This window comes from Cryptomeria japonica, chromosome 7, assembly GCF_030272615.1.
Source record: "Cryptomeria japonica chromosome 7, Sugi_1.0, whole genome shotgun sequence".
Lineage (NCBI taxonomy): Eukaryota > Viridiplantae > Streptophyta > Pinopsida > Cupressales > Cupressaceae > Cryptomeria > Cryptomeria japonica.
The window spans coordinates 591749456-591757913 of NC_081411.1; the positions used below are offsets into that span (position 1 = coordinate 591749456).

General features: G+C 36.6%; 1 long non-coding RNA gene across 1 annotated transcript; it reads right to left on the minus strand.

Moving 5' to 3' along the window:
• Positions 1 to 758: 758 nt before the first annotated feature.
• LOC131048783 (uncharacterized) lies at positions 759 to 6404 on the minus strand. Its single transcript, XR_009106517.2, has 6 exons — positions 6064 to 6404; positions 5570 to 5778; positions 3997 to 4872; positions 3777 to 3913; positions 3560 to 3696; positions 759 to 3473 (listed from the first exon to the last, which is right to left on the minus strand). It is a non-coding gene; the product is annotated as an uncharacterized LOC131048783 (long non-coding RNA).
• Between the last annotated feature and the right edge of the window lie 2054 nt (positions 6405 to 8458).

An 8458-nucleotide genomic window follows, 5' to 3' on the forward strand; every position in this document is an offset into this window, starting at 1 on the left:
GACCTCTGTTAGGCGGACCTAATGTGCTCCAAACCTTGAAAGGCCATCCTGTTGTTGAAGGGGGGTAGTTTTGTTGTCTTTGTCGCCTAGGCTACTTCTTGGAATACAGAGATTGATTAGAAGAAATAAATCTCTTCTAATGCGTTGCAATAGGAATACAGTTTGATCCTGTTGCAACCTTTTTTGCCCAAGAGTCTAGGTTCTGGTACTCCTCAATGGCATTTTGCTGAGGAAACCTATGATAGTGGTTGGCCGGGCTCTGAGACCGCGGTCGATTTCGATACCCCGATCTATGGTGTTGCTAGAGGGGAATGAGTCCACGAGTGGACCAACCCTGATTTCTTAGAGGTCCTATTCCGCGAGAAGTACCCTGGTTTCTCAGAGGTCGAAGCCCGTGGGGGGTCCAGCCCTGGTGGGGGGTCCAGCCCTGGTTTCTCAAAGGTCCAGCGTCGCCCATTTTTTCCTATCTCCAAATTTATTCGTTAATTAGATGATGCAACAACCAACACCTTGAAATTCCAACTAAATTTTGAGTTAGCTTGATTATAAACCCTATCAATAAGGTTGTGTCTATCAAAAGTTAACTATATGCATAAGTGTAGCAAGCAAGGAACATTTACAACGACTTATTCAAGTTCAACATCTACAACGACTTATTCAGGAAGGAACTTGAAGGAAATTCAGTAAGGAAAACTTTTAGTCTTGAGATTATAACCATAACAAATTTAACACTTTTATTTTCACCAAATGCTTTCAAAGAGGACTTGTCCCGGTGAAACATATCATGGTACAATTATGCTCTTTTAAATTATTTTATGATTTCAAATACGGCTTATGCTGTAACAGATTGATCTACCCTGTTTGCCTTTGGCATTAAGTTCAAATTGTCAAGTTTAAACCTGGGGCAATGAATCACCCCTCAAATACCGATTTTTTATTAGATACAAGTAAACAGAATTTGAGGTATATGAGCATTAAACATTAGATTTATAATTGCCATTCTAGTTTGGAAGTTGGCTCATTACTCAATGAAAACACCCTGATTGCAAAATCTTTCAATGCAGTATCTATCACCTCACAAAATCTATGTTCCCAATCATCTGGCTGAATGGCCTTATTGCTAAGGCCAGGTGTTCTGTCCTGAGAAGCAGAATATTTAGACTCACTCCAATCCACAACATAGGCAGTTACTCGCCTCCTAAACTTGACCTTAAACTCAATCAATGCTTAATATGTATAATGATTTATCATTGCCATGGAGGACTGCACATACAATGTCCTGTATCCCTTCTTCAGCTGGAAACGGTGTATTACATTAAACAATGAAGTAGAGGCAGCTTCCGACAAAACTATGGAGTTGAACCTTTTCTCCTGCCTCTCTCTACAGTGTACCTTTGGGTTACCCCTCTGTCAAGGTGTTCAGTGAGCCCTGATGGCCCAAAATTCCTACACTTGAAGGAAACTTGCCACAGAAGTATTAGTCAAAGATGATATGGATCCTCAAACGCTGGTACTGCCACAGAAGTATTTCTGTCCTTGTAATATGTAGCCATAATGGATAACCTTCTTGTGCTTGCAATAGATGACAGCAGCTGAGAATTTTAGGCATTCCCTATTTTAATTTTTCTGAGTTAGTTGTTCACTTGTCATTGGTTAAGTTAGAGTTACGTTAGAGTTGTTATCAGACAGAAATTTAAGGATTCCTTTGCGCTTACCTAGAGGTCTGCAAGAAGGATTTGGAAGAAAGATGATAGAGTACAACCTACAAGCAAGTGCTTCACAGAGGAGTCATTTCCAATCCCTGAATCTGACTATGAAGCAAAGCCATGGATTTTTATTCATCCAAGATGTTGTCCTCTTACCTAGTGAAGTGTCACTATTGGTCCCACCACCTTCTCCAAAATTTAGATTTGAAGACAAAGAATCTCTGCAATGTTTTTTCTCAAACAATTTTTATACAAACTGAAGGGAATTGAATATCCAAAGAAGAAGTAAACTCTCAGAATTTCAAAAAATCAAAGAGGAAAGGAGACGACGAAAACAAGAAAGACAAAAGATCATAAAATAGAGATTATAAAAATTGGAATCCGCAACTACTCCAAAGGAAGTTAAGAACCTGGAAAAGGCATTTGAGCTAGAAGATTAGCAGAAACACTTAGAAAGAGTGCAAAAACTAAAGAAAAGGTTCCAAGAGCACAAAAAAGCGATAAAAGCTAGGCAGATTAAAAGATAGGCTGCTTGACAAGCTGAAAAACAAAAATTTTGAAATAAGATGCTAAGAAAAATTCTCAAGGTGATAAGAAGGGATGGGATGAGTTGAAATTAAAATTGGATTTTGGATTTGATAATAAAAAGAAAAAGATAGGAATCGCATGAGAAACCAAGAACAAATCCAAAGAAGCGAATAAACAAAAAATAAAAAATACAAAAAATAAAAAGGCAAAAACACTTTGAAAAGGAAGTGGGAAAATTGGGCTGTATCTAAATATTCAGTTTCCTTCGGTTGTGTATAGAAATTGTTTGAGAAAGAACCATTGGAGAGATTCTTTCTCTCCAAATCTGAATCTTGGAAAAAACAGTGGGACCGATAGTAACACTTCATCAAGTAAGAGGACAACATCTTGGATGAATAAAAATCCATGGCTGTACAGCACAGTCAGATTCAGTGGTTGGAAAATGATTCCTCTCCGAAGCACATGCCTTTAGGTTGTACTCTATTGTCTTTCTTCAAAATCCTTCTTGCAAACCTCCAGTTAAGCACAAAGGAATCTTAAATTTGTTTCCAATATCACCTCCTCTAACGTAACTGCAAAATAACCAAGATCAGATCAACAACTAACTGCAACTTTTTCTTCTGCCTCTCTTGAACCTTTTCTCCTGCCTCCCTCTCAGGGTGTTCGGTATGCCTTGATGGCCCAAAATTCCTACACTTGAAGGAAAGTTGCCTGATATGAGATTCGGAAATTCTTGACGGCTGTTCCTCTGTGAACTTAGACTCATAACCATTTTTCAAGAGAGCCACTGAAGTAAGATCCCTGCAGTTGGGTTTTACTTCCTGAAAGCCCTTGTCCTCTGGACCCACCTGCTCATTCAACCAAGAATCAGAGAATACAAACTCACCCACATCGGTATACAACATCTATTGGAACTTTTCCCTGGCCATGAAAGAACAGTGTGAAAACTCTGCTTCCTGTGTCTTAGCCATTGGCAATGGATATCTGCTCACATTATGCCGGGTCGGGGCATATGGTTCCCAATGGACGCCATTTATTGTGGGGGAGTGGGAATCAACATATAATTAAAAATTCTTCAGTAATATCTCTTCCTGGAACACAACCGCTTTTGGATGTTTTTTTCAGTCCCATTGCACTGGCATATATCGTTGAATCTAATTTCTTTACAGCTTGTTGGGTGATGTTGAAAGCTGTTGACACACTTCTCAATGGAAGCTTCAATATTGACACGCTGCTTGTCTGCCATGATCAACAGTAAACGATTACGATACTAGTAAAATGGAGTATCTAGCAGATTGACAAGTAAATAAATGTGTTTTCCCTACCACAACACCAGGATTTTGACTGTTGAGAGCAGAGATATAATTAGCTTCTTCAATTCCAACATTAAGCTCAAAATCCAGTGTCCCCCTCGAAAATATGGTCATATCTCCAGAATGCAAAATATCGATGAAAGCTTGACCTAATTTAATAAAGCAGGTGTTTAATGATTCGGGTAAGGAAGTAAAGCAGGTGTTTAAAGAAGGCAGGTGTATGTTTTACCTTGAGTGTCAACAAAACCAACTTGAAGAGGCCCTCCTGAGATAAGAGTAAGCATTTCTGAATCTCATGGATGCGTATGCAGTAAATTTACCCCACACGGAACCATCTTGAACCTAACATATTGCAGGCCCTGCGATCTGCAATGCCACAATCTATCACTGCAAATGGAAAATGAATAATGTTTGGAATAATAAGAATAATAAGAATAATTAAATCTTACGCTGCTGCTGTATACTTGGCGACTGAACTGGCAGCATATGCGTCCATTGAAGCGAACCCAGGTTGATCCGCTGCGAGAAGGGGCCGGAGTCCAGAGATAAACACCAAGGTGCAGGCACATAGTTTCATCTTGCTTTCTGCAGTTCTAACATGAGCATACTGCAGAGGTCTGTGATAAGATGGTGGGATGTCATAATAAACAACTGAAGGAATAGGGTTTCCAAGGATTGACGGAGTGATTTTGTATCCAAGCAACTGATGAAGTACTTGTTCTTCTTCTGGATGCTCACACCTAAAGATCTCTTGTGCAGAGTGCAAATAGAGTTACAGTAGTTTCTATTGTGCCATTGAAGATGCAACGGAGGTCTTGTGTTGCAACATTTAGTCCTTGTTTATAGTTGATACCTTTGGCAAACAGAAAAATATCCTTTTCTGTAATGAACTTCTCATATACCATGTGATGTGATTCAATGGGCTGGGAGGAATTCATAAACTCGGCATTCACTTTCATGGTCTCTGTTAAAAGTTAAAACTGGGTTATGAATGTTGTCAACTAGGGTCATTGATTTTGCAGACCATTGGACATTTTGTGCAGGTGCCTGGCATCTTACCGCAGCTCCTTGGGCTCTATCTAAATATTCAATTCCCTTCCGTTGTGTATGGAGATTGTCTTCGAAAGAAGATGGCAGAGATTCTTTGTCTTTGCATCTGAATCTCTGAGAAGACAGTAACACCTCATCAGGTAAGAGGACAACATCTTGGATTTCCTGGTTTTGTTGCACTTGCCTCTGTTAAGCACTTTCCTGATGGTGATACTCTATCATCTTTATGTCCAGCTAAGCGCAAAGGAATCCTTAATTCTGAGGCGCTCTGTCATCTGTTGCAGGCAGAAGAAGGTTATCTATTATCACAAGGACAAAAATACTTCTGTGGCCTAATAGAGTTTGAGGATTTATAGCATCTTTCACCCATGTAAACGTCGTAAAAATTGGACCTAACATGAAAATCGAGAGCACAAGCTTTTGGAATCTTGATAGTCTTGGTCATGTTATAATTCAATCCAATATAGCAGAATCTTGAACTAATATATAACCAGAATTTACTCATGGAAACTAAGACATAGCATTGTATGTTCAGAAAAGTACACAATAACTTTGAAATACAATACCCATATAAATGATATTCAAATCTGTAATCCATAAACATTAAAAGACATTCAATGCTTCTTTCATTGGCCTGCTGATTGGTCTAACCAAGATGTGACATAATATATCTAATAAAATAAACATATAGCAATCTTGCAAAAGGACAACCAATAGATTATGAAACCTTCAATTCTTCATTCATGGTGCCGCTAATTGATCTAGCCAAGTAATAACTTCAAAAAAGAAAGAAAATCTATACAGTCCAAGAACCTAACACAGGACTGACCCACAGGCAAATAACATAATCTTTCTTGCAAAATAATCTAACCATTTGACAATTGCATTCTCTAATTCTATACCCTCACAAATCACCTATGCTCATGGACGATACAATGATATGAATTCTAAGTAAATGAATACATAGCTGACCTTGAGATATCTGATGAAGGATGGTTGCACCAACTGTGAAGAATAAAATAATCAAAACGATATAATGGAACCCGAGTCGCTTGTGTTTCTGAGCTCATATCTTTTTCAGAACAAGAATTCAATCTCCCTTTATGGGAAAATGGCGGTCAAGAAACCTTGAAGAGCACAGTAACCTTGAAATGCAACGCCCATATAAATGATTTTTAAATCTGTAATCCATAAACATTATAAGACCTTCAATGCTTCCTCCATTGGCCTGCTAATTGGTCTAGCCAAGAAATGACATTGTATATCTAAAGAAAACATATAATAATCTTGGGAAAGGACATTCAATAGATTTTAAGACCTTAATCCTTCATTGATGATGCTGCTAATTGACCTAACACAAGACTGACCCAAAGACAAATAACATACTGTTTATCAATCACCTCACAAATATCTGATTACAATGAAGAATTCTCAGTAACTGAATACATACTACATAGAGAGCTTACCTTGAAATATCTGATGAAGGAAGGGTGATTGCACCAACTGTGAAGAACACAATAATCAAAATGACACAGTGGAACCCAAGTCGTTTGTGTTTTAATGGAGCTAAATTTAGGGAGAACGAAACTCTGTTAATATATTTCCTATTTGAGCCAGAAACCCATAAGTGGTAACATAAGAAGTATGCACCCAATTCTTGTGAGGATTTCTGAGCTCATATCCATGGAATCCATGTCACTGTAACCTCTTCTTCACAACAAGAATTCAATCTCCTTGTACGGGAAAATGGTGGTCAACAAATAGATTTAAGACTAAAAGGATGCAAAGCAGTAGATCTCTAACGAAAGAAAAGAATTAATATAAAGCGTTTCTTGTTGCACTTAAAATGATGGTAATAAAACATTTGAATGGTAGTGCAAACGGTTGTCTTGCTTTCCTAACGATTGTAATAAAACTTTGAGATAGCGAAGTCAAATTTTGGTTATGTATTCATAATCAAGAGAGAGCATTCCGAAATGTAAAGGAGAACTTAAGAAGATTCTACTATCAAACAACTTAAAAATAGAAGGATATTAAGGGGAATATGAAAGTGGAAACTATTTTACGACGCTAGTGCATTGTACAAATGTTTGTGCATTGGCTCAAAAATAGAGGGATATTAGAAAAACGCAAGGGTAATGCAAAGGTGAAATAAAATTTGATTTATAAAATACAAAAAAAAACACAAACTAAGCACTTTGAGAAGGAAAAGGGCAAATGCTAAGGCAAAATGAGCCTAAATATAACATTAAATTGTATCTTGATATACAATTTTTGATATTACATTGCAAAAAAATATTTTAAACCATCATTATCCTCTAATCTTTTGTATTTATGTAAGAATGTTTTCTCATTTTTCTTATTTATATATAAATGCACTAATAGTCACAAAGAAGGTTAGTTTTTTTCACTGAAATTATACATAAAAAATGTAACAAGTGTTGAAAGTTGGAAACATTTACAATAATTATTAAAGAACACCCTTGAAGAGAACTCTAGGGATGTATAATACTATGGGAGCTCAATGTATATTATGAACTGTGATAGACCAATTATTACCTCATGTAGTGGAGCCTTGAGAATGTATATTTCTAATCTAAGAAAAAAACTTTAGATTACAAAAAAGAAGGTATTTATATATTTACACGTCACAATTGAAAGTAGTTTATGTGCTACCACGAGGGATTTATTATGGGAAGAAAAGTCAATATTCTTATCTTTGTTGATGTAAATTGGGTTGGAGACATTGACATTTTAGAACAAAATAATTTCTCATTATTTTTTAATTGTCTTTTTTAATAATATATTTTGGTGATGTTGCATCATTACAATTTTTTTTTTTGGAAATTTATTGTAGTTTATGCAAAATTACTTATTATTTTTAATTAACATGGCTTCTTAGATCTTTCCTTTATTATGTTATTTTGCATTTCTTATAGACTAGAAGAACTACTAGGTAAGGTGGTAGGAATGCTAAGGGTACTTCAACCATAGTCATTCATTTGTATCTATGGGTAATTACATGAAATTTAATGTTAGCAAGAGAAGTCTTAAGTACTAAGGGTTGGGATGTAAAATATTCAAGTAAGACACATAAGACTAAAATTGGAATTGGATGTAAAGAATGACTAGGAAAACAAGGTGTGGCATGTAGAGTAAGGTTGTGATGCTCACAAAAGTGAAGCATTGATCCTTCTCGAGAGGTCACCTCTCAGACCATCTAGTTGGAGTAGTACTAGATGGGAGACCTCTCGGGAAGGCCCATTGCTTCACCTAGTCGCAATGACTGCTAAGTGGACCATTCATTCTCATGAGATATGGGTTCTTGTGAATCACTACTCGTGAAGCATGGGTCAATGAGTTTAACTCGAAAACTACACAACTGAATCCTAATAGCAATATCATAATTTGACTTGTTGTGGAAAATATCGTCTAATTATCAATTGATTAGTTAAAGGGGCTCTAAAATGAATGATTCATAATGCACAACACTTGTTGAAGTTTTTGCAAAATGGGTTGCAAAATAAGTGGGTTTAATCTTTGAGGAAACTCCATGGTTAAGCATGCTTGAATTGGAGTAGTATTGGGATGGGTGACATCTTGAGAAGACCCAATGCTTCACCTTTTTTTATCATCACCTAGATGCAATGAGTGCTAAGTGGACCATTCATTCTCGTGAGAGATGGGTTCTTGTGAACTACTACTCATGAAACATGGGTCAGTGAGTTTGACTAAAAAACTACACAGATGATTTCGTGATAGCTATATCATAATTTGACTTGTTGCAGAAAATATTGTAATATTCACCCCTTGGACACTACAATTTTTTTTTTTACATTCATAAGTACCAACTTAATTAAA